Below are 22,870 nucleotides of genomic sequence, written 5' to 3'. Positions count from 1 at the left end.
TCATAAATAATGACGACAACCAAACCCAGCTGCACAGCTCCACACATGTTAGCAATAACGCTGGGAATTGTAAAGGAATTAGTAATTCATTGGGGGAAAATGTTTTTCAGCACGCGCTGTAAAATAGCAATTATTGAGAATACTTTCCGCAAAATTGTCGTGTGTTTACATACAACAAAGTAAGTAACTAAGTAATATTAGCAAATTGCTAAGCACAAACAGCAGTGGCAAGTCACTGTGACAATGACAAATAGCAAAGGAATGACTCTTTTTTTGTGGAAAAACAGCAAGCGAGACAAACATGTGAGTAGTGAGCACGGTAGCGAACAAACAAATTTTTCAATGGCAAAAACAAAAAAAAAAAAACATTTATAAATATTGCTTTGATATATCGGCGCAAAATAATCACATGTTTCCGATTTGAAAATAACAAACATACATACTTATGTACAAATAGGCATACCTTATACTCGAAGTGATAAGATATCTCACTGCTTGGGTGTTTTGAATGTCTATGCCAAAAGGGGGCACAGGCGACAAGTAAAGAACAAAGAACATGACTTACAACGCAAAATATGCCTTTTAATCAAAATTAATAGATTTAATGTGTAAAATGGTGGGCAATTCTAGGTAAAATATGTATACAAATGTATTTGAAGGTGTGTTTAATGTGAGAAATTACAAAACTGTAAAAAAAATACAAAAAATTAAAAAAAAAATTAAAAAAAAAAAATTTTAAAAAATATTGAAAAAAAGAAATTTAAAAAAATATAGAAGATTAATATTTCTCAAAATATTTTCATGAATGTTTTTCGGCGTTAAAACAACAACAACTTTGGATGATTTTTCGATAATTTGTCGAATTTGGAAAGCAGTGATTTTAAATAAACGATAACTTCATTAAAATTACGATTTTTAACTATCGATTACTTTAAAAAATATATCGATTATTATTATGTTTAATACAAAAGTAGAGGAAGATCATTGTTTTGTGTAGAGAGAGAGAGAGAGAGAGAGAGAGAGTGAAAAACAGATCAATCAAATAATCCAAAAATATATTAGCAGTAATACAGAGCACAGACAGGCCACAAAAACAGTTTCTCAAATTTATTGAATATATTAGGTCTACAACTTTGCTTCCGCCGTTTTCCAATAGATGTCTCTAGGGTCAAGCACTGGTCGATTAAATCGTTTTATATCGATCTTGGACATTTGTGTCAACATTAACCCAACAAAATATTTATAGAGATCTTTTTGCATCCCAAACATATTCTCAACTGTCAAAATGTCACTTTTTGAGCCGAATTGTAGACATTTGCGGGAAGTTTTGCTTTTATTTTTGAATTCCAAGAAAAGTGCGGCTGAGGCTCATCGAATGCTTTCGGATACGTACGGTGAGGATGTGCTAAGTGAAAGAACATGTCGCAAATGGTTTCAACGTTTTAAGAATGGTGATTATGAAGTCGAAGACCGGCAAGTCGGTGGAAGGGAGAAGATTTTCGAAGATGTTGAATTGGTTGTTAAAGCCAAGTGAAACCATCACAGGAGATCGATACCGAACGCAATTTATGCGTTTGAGCCGAGCACTGAAAGAAAAACGGCCACAGTACGAGGAAAGACACGATAAAGTCATTCTACAGCATGACAATGTTCGGCCTCACGTCGCAAAGGTGGTCAAACTATATTTGGAGACGCTAAAATGGGAAATCTTACCCCATCCGCCGTATTCTCCAGACGTTGCTCCATCTGACTACCACTTGTGCCGATCGATGGCACACGGTCTTGCCAACGAGCACTTCAGTTCTTATGAAGAAGTCAAAAATTGGATTGATACTTGGATAGACCCGAAAGTTGAGGAGTTCTTTCGTCACGGAATACGCATGCTGCCAGAAAGATGGTCAAAAGTAGTAGCTAGCGACGGCAAATATTTTGAATAACATTTTTGTAACCGATTTTATACAAAAGAGCCTTAAATTTACAAAAAAAAAAAAACGGCGGAACCAAAGATGTAGACCATTAAAGCATTAGATATTTATCGATTATAAAACTTCGATATTTATCGATTAATTCGATAATTTTCGTTACAATTTGCTTTTTATACTTATACACCTTGCAAGCGTGCTATAAGTGCAATATAATAAAGCAATATAGAATTTTTAATATGAGTCCCCATCATTACTGACTTTTATTAATGAAGCAATTTTCAAGAGTCACGCTATAGTACTAAAAGAGTGATTAAGAAGCATGCGGTAGTACATTCAAGTTAACTGTATTTCAGTATTTTCTGAACATTGACCATTCAGAAGTTATATCGATTTTTATGTGAATGTTGTTGAGAACAGTCCGTGGTAAAGACTCGATGAATGTATATATAAAAAATTACTTATAATTCTTCAAATATAACAAAGTCATTATAGAATACAGGAACTAGCCCCCATTGAGTGACTGCCCTTGACATCATTTTTTGCACGAGCAACAACAATATGAACATTAGAAGCTTCCCACTTTAAGCTAGCTTCTTCTGCTTGCTGAAGACTGCAGCTGCAAATGTGGCGAACTCGCGCAGCTTATTCATACATCATATGTTTAGTTTCGCAAACAGGTTCACAATAAAATTAAATGGCTGCTTTTTCCTCAAACAACAGACGTCTGCGATTGACGTAGGTAAACATTTGCATGCAACAATAAATATGAGCGAACACCTAGAGACCAATATATTAATGGGTGAGAAAAAAAAAGTTGAGAAATAAGAATTTCAATTCTTTCGATTGACACGAACATGAAAATGCGCGACGACGACGACAATAGAGTTTATGAGATGGCAACAACAGCAAACGAGGAAGAATATCACACAGGTAAGGCCAAACACAGCGCCGAGCCAACGCCGGATGGTGGGCGAGTGAGCAGGGGAAGAATAAATTTTAATAGAAAATTGTTGACATTTCAATTGCAAAACAGCTGAGTGCCATCGTGTGTGGTGGTAGTGTGGACGAATGAGTGGCAGAGGTGGTGTTGGACGTTCGCATGACGTTCGCAAAAGCTTCGACAAATCGCAATTGCGTGCTGCAGCAAAGGTGGAAGAACCGAAGAGCGCCAGCAGAGAGAATAGTCGAATGCAATGCAAGCGCCACGAAGATCGCCACAGAGCGCTCGGCGCACAAGCGTTCAAGTAAATTGTAAATTAAGCGAATCGAATTCAGCTAATCAGACAGTTGAAAGTTTAATTAAAACGACAATTGCTGGCGTTTAAATGCGACACAAACCAACAACAACAAGAAAAACAACAAAGCGAAGAACAAGGAAGACAATTACATTAGTAACGCATAATGAAACAAAAAAAAAAAAAAACTAAATGAAGAAAAGAGCGAAGAAAGCACAACAACAACAACACTCTAACAGACAAAGCAAACAATAAACGCTCTTCACGTTGAAAAGAAGCCCACAAAGCGCATTGTAAAGCTCAGCGTTTATAACGTGTTGATAGTTATTTTTAAGGCTTTACAAATTTAGCCAATTTAGCCGAAGACGGGCCAAAACAAACGAAACGTACAACAACAACAACACAAACAACAAGTTGAAATGTACTACGCGACCAACAAATTGTGACCAACGAATTATTGTCAAACAATTATGCGTCAGTCGGCCAAAGGCCAAGAGAAAATAATATTAATAATATTAAGGAAAAGAAAAATAAATATTAACTGCGCATAACAACAAACAAACATGAAATGAGTAATGTCACATGCCGCCATATTCGCATTTGCACTTTGCAATGCCACTCACTACTCGACGCGCCTGACGAATGCCACACATTTTTGGGGGGAACCTTACAAAATCCGTCCCGAATTCGTCGACCGCAATGACGTCCATGCGGCCAATGCGGAAGAGACACGTTAAGTTTCATAATTTATTAGCTACATAGTGTGTGAGGAAGGGGATTAAACAAAAAAAATGATTTGATGAGTGCGAAATACACACAAAATATGCAGCGGCCAAATGAGTTTGTTTCAACACGGATATTGGCAATAAAAATTGCGTGTGACTTTTATTAGGTTAAAATATTTATGGTTGGCACTTGTGCATGGTACTAGGCAAACATTCTTGGAGTGCAAAATTTCCGCTGAATGATCAGTGATCAGTTTCTTGTTTTCAAAAATCATTTTTATTTATTAAAACACAGCTTTAAACTGCTTTAATTGAAGACATTAAATCACTCATAGTCAAGTCTAAAATTATTATCACTTTTGTTGCTTTATTCAACACAATTCAAAACGAAGATCACTTTTTAAGATCACATAAGTGATCCAAATATTTAATAAAGTTCCGAGTCCATTTGTACGAATGTTGGTGTTGAAGATCACATTCGTGCACTAATACGACGAACAATCGATCACTTTTTCATATTTTTCTTAATGAAGATCACTTGTGTATATTGCACTTTGAGCTCAGCTTTATAGATGATACACTCTCGTGATACGAAAAGGTGTATCCCACTTTCATTTTAAATCCCATATTATTGTCCATCTTGAACACAACATAATTTCAGATTATCAAGATCACTTTTAGGTTCTTTCCATAAAGCTCATGTCACTTTTTTATTAAAGCATTCCACATTTTTCACTAAATTTTATTGCATTGAAAACACATCTCTTGTTCTCTCGTCTTAAATCACTTGAACGCACTTCACTTGATCGCCAGGTGTGTAGATCACTTTTACACTGTACACTTCAAAGCGATTTCATTCACTAATTCTTTGAAACTTTCAGAACTGGAATTTTTATGCTGACCCATGAAATCGTATAACAAGTGGCTGCATTATTGTTGTCATTACTAGCGTGAATTCGCACTTATTGAGTCACGTGATCCGGACAGGTCTAGACAGCTGCTAATTATTGATATAATTTTTGCAACATAAATAATTTATAATTTGATTTTTTGGTGAATTGGAGGCAGAGGCACTCATAAGCAATACACGGGCTTATCTTATACTTTAGTACTACAGCAGCGATCAGTGATCTACACAGGGTGGTGTTTGGTCAGCTGTGATAAGTAAAATTTGGTTTATTATGTTGTTGTTATTGGAAACTTTTGGATTTCTTATTAATCATTTCTGATTACAGGGGTATTGAAATAATATTTATCGAAGAAACTCTAAGTCTCCTATATAACGATCAGTGATCTTTATCATCTGATACTTATTTACTGATATTTCACACATTAAATACGGCTTTCGGCGTGAAAGAACAGTGATCTTCAAAGAGTCTTCGAGCTCAGATTAGAGGAAAGGCAACATATTAGCTATAAAATGTTTTATTTTCCCTGTAATTCTGTTATTTTCCCAAAGCATGCCATAATTTCGCACTTATGTACTTCACTTCATTGCTGCGTATTTTCGTATTTTACTTTAGAACGCATTATCAGAGTACGAATATCAATTTCCTGGGTATATATTTATGCAAGTAGGTATTGGCTCACGCTATTTTCGCATAAGCAGAGCTAATTTCTGCTATTTTCAGTCAAATGATTTTTAATTGAAAGCAAATACGCTTATTGTTACACAATTTCCGTATATTTTAAAGTGTCAGCAGGTCAATTTATGCCAGCGCAAGTGATTCATTTTATTATTGCTTCAAGCAAGGGCAACGCGATCAATCAAATGCTTGAGTTGTGCTGCTCCAATTCACACTCGACAAGCCATACAAGCACATAACCAACCAAAACACGTTTACTACGCGGCTTCTTGCCTTTAGAAGCTTTGTAAAAATTTGCAAAATTATGAAATACAACAAAAAAAAAGAAACCACAGTGACACAGGTAGCACGGCACGTTACACACACGATCAATGATCATAGCTACGGTTATTACTAACGAGTTATTAGGTTAGTTTTATTTTATTGCGTCTATTTAATACTTTTGCTTATTTTTCAGTTATTTTTTCTCGTTTAGTTGTTTATTCTCACGTCAATTTTGTCGCGATCGCCGTAGCAATTACATGGTCATGTGCACCAAACAAACAACTAACCGCTCGACCGACCGACCAACTAACTAGCACTAGCAGCGCCAGCACGGACAACTGTCAGCGCAGCCCCGGCGCGAGCAATTGTGTACAGTTTTTGCAAGCCGCCCTCCTCACGCGCCTCACCTTGGGTTCTCATAAGCTCATTGCATATGCTAGCGAGTGCTACGTCAGCTGAGAGGGCGCGCGTCATCCGCTAGACTAGCGATTGCGATTGCGATCGCGCTGCTCACGATCGATATGCTATAGCAAACTTAATGAGTGTAAACGCCGACGACGATAACCATAATTCAACGCTGAGCGTCGCGCCGTACCCAAGAAATACATAGTTCTTTGAGCGTCAACGCTTTGTATTAGCTAGACAGGCAGGTTGGCAGGCCGACCCACGATCGATGGCTGCTTCGGCGCTGCAATTGATATGTTATCTTGGCGGACAGCTCACGGAAGTACACGCATACATTTGTCTACACTCTAGCAGCGAGCTTTATAAAACCTTTTGCACCTCACGCCATTTCTTGCGTTTGCTACTATGAAACGAAATACTGTTACACATGTTTAATTGCGTCGCTTTTGGGCAGGTTTTTGGATCGTAAGCTCTACAATACAACCAACAAAAATCAGCTGTTTTTTGTTTCGTTGTGCTACATATCGAATCGATAAAGCAACGCCGAATCAACAACTTTCGTTTATTTGCCTTCGTTAGCGCAGCTAGCGCCCGTCTTATGAGCGCCTGTGATAAGCACGATCACTTAGATACACAAAAGTGAACTTATGAAAATGACGTCACTGCGAAGATTGATAATTTCAGCGTTCGGTGATCGTCGTCGCAACAGTAATTGCGACAAATATCGTTCGATATGCGCACGAATTCGACGCCAGCAATGTCACGGCGCACAGCGCGCCATAACTGGCCAAGCGCACGAATTGCAACGCTGCAACAGCGCCGTCACCGAACGAGTTTGCCAGCGATCGCGGCAAACATACGATCCGCCGCGCTGCTGACAAGCCAAGTTCAAATTTGTTAAAACAATTAATTTTAGATTTGCACTTTTGCATTTGTGCCTTTTGTGCTGTTGTAAAATTTAATTTTTGCCCCGTCATTGTGTCACGTTATGTGATTTGTTCGTGTGCGATTGACCAGCTGATCGTTGCCACAACAACAGCAAGCCATATGAGGAACGAACGAGCGTGTGTGCCATTTATTTAATTAACCCAGCGCGACAGTGGTCGGGGAAGCAAGCTAGCGGTGAAAGCAAACACAGCAAAAAAAAACTAGAATATTAAAGCCATCTATCTATTAGCTATAGAACGCTTCAAATTTCCGCTGCTGAGTGGCATCAATTAATGATCACGTTGTTTGTGTTATTTCTACTATTTTTCATTGTCTATATTTTCGCTGATTCCACAGTAATTGCCACTACTTTTCACGACGTTGATTGTCAGTAATAATTGCGAATCATAAATTCGAGCTGTTGAAAAGCAAAACGCACCTCCTCCAGCGAGAACCAGAGGTATGGAAGCGTGTTGTTGGAGGCAGCAGATGAAATCGAGCGTAAACGAGCGTAAACGAATCTGATATTTAGGAATATTAATGTGAAAATTTATTAAGATTTATGTTTTTCACTCTTATGAGGTTATGTATTATTTATTTGTTTACAGCAGTCGTCTAAAGGTCGCACAGAGTGGAGCGAGCGGCAGAGCAAACAAAAAACTGATTAAAACACCACGAGTTCACAGTGCAAGGGTTTATTTTTTTCCCTTACAACTCACGCCTCACTACGTGCTCAACCTTATTATTACTGACGCTTTAGTAGCTGAATTATTAACGTGTCGCCTGCTAATAAGTAATTTTTAGTGAATCCATTATATTAATTATGGCGCTGCACTAAATTTTCGAAAGTCTCACAATTAACGTATTTATTTATTGTTATTTATGCAGGCTATATGCATACTATTATTTTTTTAATTATTGTTTACTGTAATTAAGTCGAGTGCCTTAGAGTTGCTTCACACCCTCGCTGTTGCAAAATGTAAACAACAGTTATATAAGATTATGCATATGCAATCGAAATAGGCAGTTTCCTAGGAAATTATTAACTCGATTCTCACACATTAAATCCTCACGTGAAATTAAGGGTTAAACAATGGGTTTGAAACAAACGAATTGGAGACTTAGTGGCAAAATTATATATAAGAAAGTAACGATGATGCTTTTGGACGAAGATGGGGTTACGAAACCAAATATCAACAATAATATCGGTTGATTGGGCTAGCTGAGACTCTACATCAAAGGATGAAAGGACAGGAACGTGTTAGATCAATATTCATAAAAATGTGGGGAACGTGACAGCGCTGTGCATATTAGGATCCACGCGATCTCACACTCGCTTGAATTGGACTTCAAACTGCTTTGTTTTGCAGTGTACTCCCGGGATCCGGGCTCCAGCGACTTTTTCCCTGTTCTCAGAGAAAGAAGTCAATACATGATCCCCGAAAATGAAACCTATTTTAAAGCAGGAGACAAATCTTACAACTAAAATGATATCCAGAAGCGGGAAGTCCCCTACAAACGCTATATCGAACCTCGAATTGAGCCAAAAACAAGAAAAAACGTTAACTTCGGCTGTACCGAAGCTAATATACCCTTCACAGGTGCATTTCTTTTAGTAACTATGTGTTTAAGCAAATCTAAAGACGTAAGAAAAAGTAAGTAAAAACAAGCCCTTGATTCCGATCGTTCAGGTTGTATGACAGCTATTTGCTATAGTGAACCGATCTGAACAATTTTTTCGGAGATTAAATTATTTCTATGAGCAATAACTCACACGAAAATTCGTGAAGTAGTAAAATGCGGAAGTTTTCCATACAAGTCCTTGATTCCGATCGTTCAGTTTGTATGGCAGCTATATGATATAGTGGTCCGATATCGGCAGTTCCGACAAATGAGCAGCTTCTTGAAGAGCAAATAACATCTGCAAAATTTCAAAACGATATCTGAAAAACTGAAGGACTGGTTCGTATATATACAGACAGACAGACGGACGGACATGGCTAAATCGACTTAGTGCAACATACTGATTATTTATCCGACGCTTCCTTCTGGGTGTTACAAACTTCGTGACAAACTTAATATACCCTGTTCAGGGTATAAATATGTCCTTTTTTAAATCGACTTTGTTAACTTGCCTGGCAGAGAATCATGAGATGGGTCAGCCGCTTTTTTTTATTTTGTTATTTGCATTGCACTACTAAGGGTCCGGTATATTTCTGACCGAGATCTAACCATTGAAGTCTCGCAAGCCATCAGCTCTGCTTAATATTAGTTCCATAGCAGCCTCAAACTATTTCATTTCACCACAGGACATGCACGAGTATCATAAATATTTTCATAACGCATTATCGCAACAACTTCGCAATTTCAGCTGACCTTCATATTTTTTGCGACGCAAAGACATAAAAAATTCCATCAATATTTTTAATGCCAATGGAGCGACTGACAGCACGGTAGCTACTAGCTGCGGATAGCTGACAGTAATCCAATTTGACTGAACCTGCCCGACTGTGTTACGTGTTGTCGTTTTATGGCGACAAACAAAGGCAGCAGGAGCAGGAGCAAGAGGATCAAGAGAGGAGTAGAGAGGGCAACATGCTTCAGTTTGCATGTCATTTCATTGCTATGTGGCACTATAACCCGTATGACCTTAAGTTGGTTTTGTTGTTGTTTTCGCTTTTTATTACGAATTATGGTTTATATGCTGTTTAAAACCACTCCTTAAGCTTCCACCAACACACCAGCGTTTCAAGTATAAGAGGCGCTTTGGCATTCGATGCTTTTAGCGACTATCGCTGCTTGGCATATCCTGTTTAAATGCGACTTTGCATAGCAATTTCTGAAGAAACACACACGTGCGCGATGCCATGGCATGTGGGTGTGTGTGTTTGACTAGAGAGGAAGCGCTGCATAATTTCATTGTTTTTCTGTTGAGTGTGTTGAATTTTTCTTAGTACTCTTGTTGTTGTACAACAAATAAACGCATATTTTTCTTTCAGCTTTTCCATTATTTTAAGCTATTACGATGCTCAACACGTCGCCGCTGTTCAATCATTTGTTCGCCATATTTTATTGCTGAGCAAATGTGTGAGTGTATGAGTGTGGGTGTGTGTGGGTCAAGGATGCCAGCGCGCTATTAATTGTTTGATTTACGACTTGACCATTCCACACAGTAGCAATTCATTTTTAGCGCTTTCTTTCTGCGCGGCCTGTGGGCTGCGGGCCATTAAATGGATTAAGAACAACAAGTTGACAAAGGTGAGTGCGAGTATGTGTGTGCGTTGGTGTGTGTGTGTGCGCTGGTGTGGCTTCCTTGTAGTACAATTAGAAAATTGACTATAATTATGAAACGCTAAATGTGCACATATAAAAATAGTTGGAGGCGGGCCAATAATGAGTGTCAGGCGATTGAGGTTTTGAAGAAAAAGTAAATAAAATAAAACATCTGGATATAAAGAATTCACCATGCTCAAAAGTGATTAGTGTGACAGCTTCAACGAATTGAGGCGTGAAATTAAAATTAATAAATTTTAGTAAAAACTCGTGATTATGGTATTTGAAAAAATATTTAAAAATATATTCAAAAAAAAAAATAAATAAATAAAAAAAAAATATTTTAAACAATATAAAAAATACAAAAAAAAAAATAAAAAACGAAGAAAAAAAAGAATATTAAAAACATATAAAAAAAATAAATATATTAAAAAACAAGAATTACAAAAAAAAAATAAAAACAATTAAAAATTATTAAAAACTATATTAAACAAATTTGGAAGATAAATTACAAAAAAAAAAATAAAAAAATACAAATGTTAAAATAGAATAAAATTATAAAAATAAATCAAAATAAAAAAGTATTACAAATTATTAAAAACTATAAAAAACTAAGAAAAATGAATATTAAAACAATAAAAATAAAATATTAAAAAAAAAAATAAGAAATAAATATATTAAAAAAAAATATAAGTAAATATAATAAAAAAAATTTGGAAGATATATTACAAAAAAAAAAAAAAAATACAAATGTTAAAAAAGGAATAAAATTATAAATATAAATATAAATAAAAAAAAATATTTTAAACTGTGTTGCCAGCTAGTTCGAGTATTACCAAATAATTCCTACTTTTGAATTTAGTGAATTACTAAATAGGATTTCTGTCAATTATAGTCATTAAGAACACAAGCTAAACACTTCAAGGAAGCGCAGCAGCTAAGCTTTTATTCCACGAAACAAATGCATCTCTACCCGGACGTCCCACACCGTGCCACCGCACTTTTAATGGAAATCCAAAGTAAATTGTCAGCCAATTGTCCAAGCTGACCCAATTTAATTTCTGGCAATTACCGCTGCTACAATTCCAGTTGCCAGTTAAATTGTTGTTGTTGTTGTTATATTTTATTTCATTTATATTTTTATTTTTTTCATGCACCATCAAGACCCGGACAAGCGAGTCGAGATGCTACGGATCATTTTTAATTTCTTGCCGTGATGTCTTCACAACCAGCAAAGATGCAAGAAGAAGCAGAAAAAATTTGCAAAAAAAAATACAAAAACAAAACAACAAAAACCACGTACAAATTTAAAAGTATAAATTTAGCGCAATGAAATTCGCTTGGTACATGCGCGAAAAATAAACAAGCAACGCAAAGCAAACGGGTTCTGGGAAATTAAATAAATTGAGAAATCATTCCAAGACATAACAAACAAATTTGGCGTTGAAAGAAGCATTGCAGTTCATAGAATTTAGAACTTTTTGTAGTTGTTGTAGCGAATTTTATTTTGGCGAAAATCATTTAGCGGCAAATAAATACAAAATTCAGTGAAGGAAAATGATACCCGAGCACATCCGAGTCGAGAGGGGGTTTAAGAGAGGGGGGTAATGTTTCTTAGAATTACAAAAAATCTTGATTTTGTAATTGCGATTGTTGCATAAGACGTCAAAGTCGCAAGAATTCTATGTGATTCTGTTGATATTCGCTGGAATTGTGCATAAAGCTTGCAACCAATTAATATTTGATTCGCAGATACACAGCAACAACTAAAGCAACAACAATGCGCGCACAAATGTATGCAAAGTGTCCAATATTTTTTTTTTACAATCTGAATTACAACAAAGGTTGATTGCTGCTTACATGAATCATATTGGCGATAAAACGCAGGCAAATGTGTAATAAAAACAAAAACAACAAATAATAAAAATTTAATTTCTGTGAATTGGCCAAGCGATCAAACAATAAATCGTTAAAAATCCCGTTGCGACAATATAGCAAAACAAAAACGACAACAACAACAAAAATATAAAAAGAGAAAATTCATAAATATACATAAATAAATTTAAATACATACATAGATATATATGCACAGGGTGGCACGTACCAAAAGTACAAAAACAGCAAAAAAAAAAAAAAACAGACGAAGACACATGACTTTAAACGTGTTTTTGAAACGCGCCTTCGTGTGTGTCGCTGCGCCAATGAGTCAGCAGCGCTTAAGTGCCGGAGACAAGGCGCTCAGACATGTGTGATTCCGCAAGCGAGCGCTTTAATATTTTTTTATTGTATTTTAATACAAAGATAAACTTATATTTAAGTGTAAGTGTGTGTTTGTAAATTTAATAAAACACTTAAGCAGCCAAACAAGTTGCGAATATTGCATGTGAGCACACCAAAAATAAATCGAAAAGCTACAATTAGCTCATCCAGCTGAGCTTAATGGCAATTAAAAGTACATTTATAAAATTTCCAAATGTAAAAATACAAAATTGGGGTTTATTTAGTACATTTTTTTTTTAATTGCGAAAAAACGGTTTTTAATAAACTCATATCAAGATTTCCGTTTTTATGAGCTCTGAAACCAGCCCTCGAAAAGCTTTGACTCAATCCGCTGCTCATAATTGTTCTTGCGAACCGACTTATATTCCAAAATTCAACTGTATTGTTCTTCTATAATTTAAAATCAGTTTTCATATTGAAAATTATGAAAGCTCTTAAAGCTTTCATTATACAAAGCATCATTTGCTCTCCTAAAACCTTCAACTTCTTTAATATTGAAAATTTCAAAAGTTTTACAAAGCTTATTATGAAAGCTCTTAAAGCTTTCATTATAAAAAGCTTCAATTGCTCTCCTAAAACCTTCAACTTCTTTAATATTGAAAATTTCAAAAGTTTTACAAAGCTTATTATGAAAGCTCTTAAAGCTTTCATTATACAAAGCTCATTTGCTCACCTAAACCCTTCAACTTATCTTTAATATTGAAAATTATAAAAGCTCTACAATGCTTTCATTATAAAAAGCTTCATTACACGAGCTTTCATTATAAAAAATGAGCTTTCATTCAAATTTAGCAAAAATAATGAAATAATTCTTAAACCAAAAGTAAAATAGAGCTTTTAACCAGCTACAAGCCGAATTATCACAAAATGTAATACTTTTTATTAAGCCCGACTCAGTGTGAAACCACATTGACTACATTTTCACTGGCGCTAAAGGCTCTGAGACAAGACCAAAAGTAGCGCAAGCACTAAAATCGCCGCCGGAGTCAGGCATTTAAGGTAACGCTAAAATTTGCACAGGAAATTAAACGCTCAAGCAGTATACACTAGGGCAATCGGTCAACTCCACAAGCTAGAATTCAATTTGCGCTGCGCCACTTTGCGCTGTCGCAGACGCCACATGTAACTACAACAAAGTGAGAGAGTTAAAGTTAAAGAAAATATCAAAAAGTCGAAATTGAAATGTGTGTCAAAGTGTTTAGCCTTTGCAATTATATCCGCCTGGCTTAAGGTACACCAAGTGGTTAAGCCCAGCAGCAAAGCTGGACCCAAAAACATCAACAAGCTGACACTGACTGAGATTGTTGTTGTTGTTGTATGTTGTTGTTGACAAAAAACAACACGTTCCAACGGTGCTGCTAATGAAGGTAATTGGCGAGTTGTAATTGTTGTTATTTTAGAGGCTGTAATCGGTTGGAGATGTTGTTGTTGCTCTACAACTTCTTGAAACTCCCGGCGTGACAAATGGAGAAACAAGCGTAGAGAACGATTTAGCAGAACAAAAATAAAAGAATTCGGTGGAGACAGCCAGCGCCAATGACTTTCGTGCTTTTAAGTGGAACCAAGCGCCGACCAATAGAGAAAGCAAGAACCACTAAGAAATTTAATGAAAAAACGCTAAAGAATTAAGTAGTGCCATAAGACGAGACGGATTTAATTTTCATTTTTTGTAATCTCCAGATGTGTGTTGCAGTGGAGTCTTGCAACCAATGTGTGCAACTAGTGCTCCACTTTGTTCCCCACTTCGGATGCAATTTGGATTACAAAAGCGCTTAAAAAATCGGGCGTATGATTATTAAAAAGATAAAATAATTTCGATCTAATAGATAATCACCGCAGCCGCATCCAATTTGAGGCAAGGTTGCGTTGAATGCGCGCTGCCAAATTGGATAGCTTGTGCTAATGAATAAATAATTACCCAGCACGAACTCAAATCGAATGGTTCATCGGTAATTTAGTACTTGTTATAATTGACCATTTACCGATTTTGTAGCATTTACCGGCGCAGCAAACGTCAATCAACACACACACATACACAGAGAAACAGAACAAAAACGAAAAAAACGGTGGCAGCACCGCCCTCAAAGCTTTAACACGCAAGAGTAGCCAAGCGCCAAGCGGCAGCAGACACAGACGCAAAAAATGAAAGAAATCAAACGAGGATGTACCACAAAATTGCTGCTGATTAACCAACCGCCAGCTGCCCCCCGCCCGTGCCATGTTAGAACGTACATTTCCAATTGCAGACCATTGAAAAATCGATCAATGGCGCTAAGAGTTGGGCTTGTGTGTGCGATTGTCATCAGCGCAACGCTTATTCGCAACAGTTCAGTGATTAAGCATCAGTAAAACGGTGGATCGATCGATTTGTTGAACAAAAACCACAATTGACAAAAGTTATAACTTTGCTTGTAAAGCGTGACGCTGAAAGCATAAATTTCAAATCAATGGAAGCGTAACCAATGACCAGCTGCTTCAGCGCATGCTGACAAAACGCTTAGTGACTTACTATTTACATATTCAAAGAACTATAGCCAATCCAGATAGTTATTTTGTTGTTGTAATGAAGCTTTTTGTTGCCATTATCTTCTTGAAATAGAATATAACCTCCTTTTCCGGTTCTTGAAAAGGTGAAAATCTATGAAAAGCTTCCACTACATTCTCCAGATCATTATCCGGATCTCAGTTCCCAATTCCTCCGAAGTATTAAAAGTCGAACGATTTACCAGAAATCAAAAGACTAAAAGTATTGGTTTAATTCCTTCTTCTTCTTCTTCTCGACAGGCGTAGACACCGCTTACGCGGTTATAGCCGAGTCTATAACAGCGCGCCATTCGTTTCTTCTTTTGACAGTTGGTAACGCCAATTGGTTATACCAAGCGAAGCCAGGTCCTTCTCCAGCTGGTCCTTCCAACGGTGTGGAGGTCTTCCTCGGCTTCCACCAGCGGGTACTGCATCGAACACTTTCAGAGCTGGCGCACTTTCGTCCATTCGAACAACATGACCTAGCCAGTGTAGCCGCTGTCTTTTTATTCGCTGAACTATGTCAATGTCGTCGTATATATCGTACAGCTCATCGTTCCATCGTCTGCGGTATTCGCAGTTGCCAATGTTTAAGGGACCATAAATCTTCCGCAGAGCAGAATCAATATCATCGGCGTACACCAGTAGCTGTACACTCTTATAAAAGATTGTACCTTCTCTGTTCAGCTCTGCAGCTCGAATTATTTTTTTCCAGTATCAGGTTAAAGAAGTCGCACGATAGTGAGTCACACTGTCTGAAACCTCGTTTGGTATCAAACGGCTCGGAGAGGTTCTTCCAGATCCTGACGGAGCTTTTGGTGTTGCTTAACGTCAGCTTACACAGCCGTTTTAGTTTTGCAGGGATACCAAACTGAGACATCGCGGCATCGTGCTGTCGAAAACAGCTTTAAAATCGACAAAGAGAGGATGTGTGTCAATCCTCTTTTTACGGATCTTCTCCAAGATTTGGCGCATGGTAAATATCTGGTCAGTTGTGAATTTTCCAGGTCTAAAGCCACACTGATAAGGTCCAATCAGTTTGTTAATTTAAGATTGACAATTGGTACATTGAGCTCAGAAGCTCCTCTAAAAGCGTTCAAATCTTCATTAATTTTTCGTAACTAGTCAGATTTTTTTCTTAATCTATAAAGCATTAAGCCATAGTAGTTGTCTATGCTTCAAGTACCTTCTAGCAGCCTAACAAAATCTATATATGTAAAACTGCACATTCTTCCGAAGAATTCTCCGCCCTTTCACCTTTAAAATTCAATAAAACCAACCACTCAACGAAAGAAATTTCCAAGAACACCACTTGAAACAAGAAGAGAAAATCAGAGAAACAACAACAATAAACGATTATTTAATCGCAGCCATTCAACACCTAAGATGTGGCAAAGATATATTGATTGCACAATTATTAACACCTAACGGTAGCAAGCAGGGCTGCACAGATTTCATAACGAGGAAACACAAGTGTACGAAAGTTTAGCAAAGTTTTGGTGAAACAAAAACAAGAACAAAAAACAAAAATTAAGTAAAAACTTCAAGTGTAGAAAGCAAATAAAAGCGATAACATTCTACTAACTGCCAGCAACCAAGGAAACAACAATTATAACAACAAACAACAGTTAACTAAAAGTGTAATATAGAAAAACTATTGGCAACACGCAACTTAAACTCGGTAAGGAAAAACTTTGAGTGGCAAAGGAAACTTTATAAGAAAATGAAAGAAAACTAAAACAAAAACAACAGCAACTACAACTACAACAATGCGAGGCAATCGTGTATGAATCAAAACAAAAAGTCGTCAGTTATTGTTGTTGTCGTTGCTACTGCTGTTGGTTGCAAAGGGAGCAATGCTGCCGAAGAGTAAAACTAATTACCAACTATTGCTAACTGTACTATGTGGCAACAACGGCAATAAATGCGAAAGCAAAAACAAAAACATAATAGAAACGGCATAAAACTGCAACTGTGCAACAAACCAAAACTCGAGCAACAATCGCATGCAACAACAACAAAAAGTTGAAAAAAAAAAATAAAATAAATTGCAATAACAATAGCCCGTAAGTAAGCAGCACAACAAAGCCGGCAAAATGAGTTACGAAAGTAATAAGTCACGTTATTGGCGTATTGCCACAGCCAAGAGGCAGCACAAGTTGTTAGTTGCTGACTGCAGTTGTTGGAGCAGTTGGAGGCAGCTACAAGAAAGCGCTGAGGCAGTCAGCCAACTAGTAGCCATGATTGCACAGTGCGACTGTGAAGCAAAGGGTGAGGCATTGAGGAGCAAAAAAATCGGAAAAAATCACAACAAATGCAACAACAACAAGTCAAGAAAATCAGCGAGTTAAGGCTGCTGCCTTGTTGCTCTACTACAGCTGATGCAATGGCGAACTACAGCAGCAGCAATAATAATATGAATTGTTGCAACAAGAGTAACAACAACAACAACAACGCTGCATGCTCATATGGACGCTGCTGGTGTGTGTATGCATATGCTCGCATGTGGCATGAATGGAAAGTGCGGCAATAGAGCAATAATAATAATAGCGGCAGCAACAATTTAGCATGCAACAACAATGCATATGTCTAGCTTTGATTTCGCTATTGGTTGGCTTGGGCTGCTGGTTATACTTCCTGCTGCCAGTTGTTATTGTTGTTGTTGTGTGCAATGAGTGAAGCTGCTGTTGCTGTTGCATGTCGCTGTTGCATGGATGCGCCCTAAACTATGGCAGCGTTTTGCGAAAGCAGGCCGTTATTTCTATTGTTATGAGCAATGTTTTTTTGCCATGTTGTTGTTACTCTTGCTGTTAACAATTGTTTCGCATTACTATTACTACTACAATGTTGTTGTTGTTGCTGCTGCTGTTTACTGTTTATTGTTCATCGTGTTGTGTGTGCGTTTGTGTGTGTGTGTGGCAAAACTTAACTTATTTAATAACCGCAAATAAATGCACAAAGTTCGTACTTAAGCGCCTTCGCGCTGCCACCATTAGCCCCGTGTTTGGGCAACAACCTTCGACTGTCGACGCTGTGTGGCAGGCTACCAACGCTAACAACAAAAGAGGAAGTGTTGTCGGCAGTCGCAGCAGCAGCAGTGGTCGCGTTAAAATGTGTTGTGGCAGTGCTGACTGAGACAGGAAAAGGCCATAAATGGTACAATGCCAGCAATTGAATTGATTCGAACGGCGCGTGTATACTTAAGTATATACAGATATATGGGTGTGTGTGAGCGGGTTGTTGCATATATAAACCATAACAGCCGAGTCATTATGTACAGATTTATGTACGATGGTCTATTGCGTTTTTGAATTATTGTTATTGTTGCAGCAAAGCTATTAAGTCATAGTGGATTTCATAAGGTCACGAACTCAGCAAATCGCCGGTTTCGAAAATGTGACTTATTATGAATACAACTGTTTTGTATTGGTTTTTAGAAATATATGCGGATGTGAGTCCTTAAACAGAAAAGAAAAAATAACAACAACAATAAAAAAAAAGATCTTATTCCAAGGTATCATAGAGTTATCTCATAATACCATTAATCGGTTGAGAAGTATTTGAACAGTCAGTGGTACGAATGAAATTGTTGACTGGAATGAGTAGAATGACTAAAAGTACTCACATTAGAAAGGCTTTTAACTTGAAACAACTAGAACAACTTGGATCTTGAGTTCAATTGCGACATAGTCTCAACTACCTTAAATAACACATCCCTAAACTGAGTTCCTATAAGCGATTCCAAAGCATAAATAACTTAGAAGTAATATCTTTTCTATCATATGAAGATTCATATATATTTTATGTCATTTCTTGATAGTTTACTGAATAGTCCTCTCTTGACTATGATATGATCCAACAGAATTTTCAGAGATTGTTACTGAAAACAAATTTTAGTGAGATATAGAGTTTGAACTTTTTATATTGGGGATCATTGTCAAGATCAGCATCCTCCAGAAACAGTTTGACTGAATTTTTTTTACAGAACTTCTGTCAATGAAAAAGGAGCTTAGTAAAGTGCTACAAGAACATTCTTACTAAGGTTGTGAGATCTTCATCGCAACTTGATGAAAATTTCGAATATTTAACGGTTTTCCAAATTGGATTTCTTTCGAGTATGGAAGTTTTGGACATATCTCAACAGAATCTCGAATATTAAGCGATGATGAACATATCTATGCTAACAACCATTTAGCACAAATTTCTGATATTCACATTTGACTAATCATTTTTCAATGTCACCCTATAGCGAATAACGCTATTTTTAGTTTAGCAAGCGTTGAGCTGACTCTGCTAAAAATTTTATGGAAATACAACAAAAAATGAGGAAGTTATAACCGTTAAAATGAGCTTGGTAGTTAAACATAAATTATAATTTTTGGTCGTTTACTCGAAACGCCGAAATGAGCCATAATTTGAGGTTATGTCTATCAAGAGGTAGGAAGGAAGCTAGTTAGCGATTTTGTTTAGTTTTTTTGACAAACTCTTTGAACTGTTATGATGTTTGTTGTAGAGTAATACAAATACAACTCATTTGCTAATGACACACAGAACAAAATACGAGTTCACACACAATATAGACAAACTGAAGTTGGCGAGAATTGTATAAAAAATTAGCATTGGACACAAAATGAGCATAGAAATAAAGAAAAAACAACTACAACAACAACGCCAATGCAGTAATATCTTGCTACTGTTCAACGTTAATTGGCAACAAAACAGGTTCGAACGACACTGGCTGCGATTTAAGCCACTACCAAAAGGTCTACTAGTCTAACTGGAATTTCAAGTGATTTTTTTAACAATTTTTTTTTGTCTAAAAAACACACCAAAAGAACAGTTAACAAAAGAAGAGCAAATAATAATAATAAATTAGCAAACGAAAATTGCTAAATCAACAAAGCATCATAAAACGGACTACAGCAGCAGCTGCACGGCTACTGGCTAGCTGGCAGCTGTCGTCAGCCGCCAAGTGTCGGCCATAAAAGTAGGCAATTACGATTACAATTAAAATTAGCAACTAAACGTAAGCAAATGACCTGTCTGACAGCAACATAAAATCGCTAAATAACTATTTGGCTTAATGGGTGACTAGGTGAGTATCCACACCGCTGACCAACTGCACTTGACAATTGACTCTTGCGCAGACTTGTTGGTGGCAGCACTAGCAGCAACGCAGCAAAAAACACGCAAGTCAAGTACCATTGCCGAGGTGAGCACAACAATTTCCAAGTAGTAAAATATTTGTGAGATAAAAGAAGCGCTAAAAAGGGTTGGACAACAACAATACACACAAGTCGCTGGCAAGGCAAACACCAAACAATTGCTAACAAATGAGTAACCAACCACAAAAGATGTGACTGAGCAGCAGCAGCAGCAAATGGCAGCGGTGACCGCAGGAAGTACAAAAACAATAACCCAATAACAACAAAGCGGCGCATATAGCCTCGAGAGCAACAACAATGGTGAGTTTTAGCAGAAAAAATTAAAAAAAAAAATATTGAAAATAATTTCGAAGGCAAAAAAACGGCACAAAGCAACACAAGTCATAAGACTTGATGTGTCTTTAAGAAACAGTGAGTGAGTAATAAGCAAAATTAAGAAACTGCTAAAGAATGCCAACAACACTGACAGCTGACTGGTATACATTTGCAGAAATATATCGGCAAATATTTGGTGAAATTATAAAAAAAATAAAATAAAAGAATAAAAATAAAAATAGAAATTGAAATAGAAAAAAAAAACAAAAATAAAAATAATAATTAATTTAAAAAAAAACATATTTAAAAAATATTTTTAAAATATTTTAACTACAAAAAAAAAATATAAAAAAAAAATAAAAATTAAAATAAATTTTAAATTAAAAGAAAATAATTTCTTATTTATATAAATAAAATAAAAAAAATTAATTGAAAAAAACATACTCAAAAAATAAAAATAAAAAAAATAAAAATAAAAAAATTAATTAATTAAAAAAAAACATATTTAAAAAATATTTTTAAAAAATTAATTGAAAAAAAATAAAAATTAAAATAAAAAAAAATTGAAAAAATATATTAATATAATTTAAAAAATTTTAAATTAAAAGAAAATAAAAAAAATAAATAAAATTAAAAAAAAAATAAATAAAATAAAAAAATTAATTAAAAAAAACATACTCAAAAAATATTTCAACTACAAAAAAAAATTAAAAAAAAATTAATTTAAAAAAAATATTTAAAAAAAATAATATTAATACTACCATTCAAAAATTTTCAATTCTAGCAGAAAAGAATCGTACTAAATAAATTACTGTGGCACACACACACACCTGCTTGTAGGCCTTGACGCAGTTCAAGCACCCTGTTTCACACAAGAAGTACGCAGAGCAACATTGCGCCGCTTGTAATTAGAGCCACCAAAACTAAATGAAGCACAAACAAAGAAAAGGCAAAAAACCCGCACAAACAACAATAATAAATAAGCAAAGAAATAAACAAAAAGTGGACACTTGAATATGAGCAACTCGTAGTACTTGTATTTATTCACTCATTTTTTTTTGGCTTTCATTGTTATTTTTGCTACTCGAATAGACGCCTGCACAACCAGCCGAGATGCTAGCTGCAGCAATAATAATCAGCAGCATCAGCTCGAGCGCCATTAGCACGGCAGCGCGGCAGCACTTTGGGGGCAGTCAACTTTAATTGAATTACCAGGCCGCGAGGTGCGGTTGCCACACACACGCATTGCCGCATTGACCGCTTTAAATGCGCGCAGTTGCCACATTGTAAGTATGTGGTTCAATGCCTTGACTTTGCAATTTAAGCGCAGTTAAAAGTTCAAAGCAACGTTAAGTGAGTGAGCGAATGAATGAATGAATGAACTCTCACATTACAACTAACCCACGAGTACATATTACGGTGTCTGCCATTGAGGTGGACAACAAATGATGCTGCAACACAACCGTTTGACAATTCATTTAACAACACTCATAACTGTCGAAAAAACAACAAGGCGAGCGAAACAAACGGCGTCGAGTGCAGGTCAAGAAAACTGGAGACACTGGTTGATGGATGAGCTCAGCTGAAATATGATGCAATACACTTGAAATGCTTTCGAGCACGTACAGTGGAGGCAATGACGTCGGTTATTTCGTCAATTCAAGCGAAGTTTTGGAATTTTTGTAAGGCGAGACTACGATTTGAGATCGTAGCAATTTCAGGTGTTGGCGAATTTACAAAAATTTGAAGCCAGAGACGCTGTAGTGCTTGGGAATGCTGTTCAGCTAAATAAAGGAATCTTCTAGCTAATTTACATTCGCGGCATGTGATATCACAGTGTTCTCACCTCATACCAACTCCCTTTCAGAACACTGAGTCGACAGAACACATATAAAGGGAACTCAGATCACAAGAGATAATACTCATAGATCCCAAATGAGTAGGGATACCCTGTAGCCACAACGCTTCTATCGGCATCAAACCGAAATATTGATAAAGAGGACTTAATGGGGATTTCTTGGTGCGTTTTAGTACTAAAGAGGTGTCTTTAAGCATAGGTGTTGGTGCGTTTTAGTACTAAGACACCTCTTTAAGCAAAGGTCATACCAACATCGTTAGTTCTTCGGTACGAACTCAATTCTTGTTCATGATGGAAGAGTTATCGTTTGCAGATTGGAACTCCAAACTTTTTAAACCCAACAAATACTTAAAACTAAAACTAAATAGAAATAAATAAAAATCAAGTGT

The 22,870-nt window shown here is 36.4% G+C and overlaps 1 protein-coding gene across 6 annotated transcripts in view; it reads right to left on the bottom strand.

Moving 5' to 3' along the window:
• Positions 1-22,870, bottom strand: part of Mob2_0 (MOB kinase activator-like 2) — an 85,557-nt gene that overhangs the window by 16,220 nt on the left and 46,467 nt on the right. The window contains exon 1 of one of the 6 annotated variants that reach the window (XM_054229391.1): positions 5,912-7,112. The exons of 4 other annotated variants lie outside the window; for them this stretch is intronic. The gene's annotated coding sequence lies outside the window, so the exon portion shown is untranslated. Of the gene's footprint in view, positions 1-5,911; positions 7,113-22,870 lie in introns of those variants that run through there. One more of the 6 variants, XM_011194827.3, reaches the window with a different exon arrangement.

Source organism: Zeugodacus cucurbitae, chromosome 4, assembly GCF_028554725.1.
Source record: "Zeugodacus cucurbitae isolate PBARC_wt_2022May chromosome 4, idZeuCucr1.2, whole genome shotgun sequence".
In the NCBI taxonomy this organism is placed as follows: domain Eukaryota; kingdom Metazoa; phylum Arthropoda; class Insecta; order Diptera; family Tephritidae; genus Zeugodacus; species Zeugodacus cucurbitae.
The sequence above is the reverse complement of the archived record's forward strand: the minus strand, read 5'-3'. Positions and strand labels throughout refer to the sequence as shown.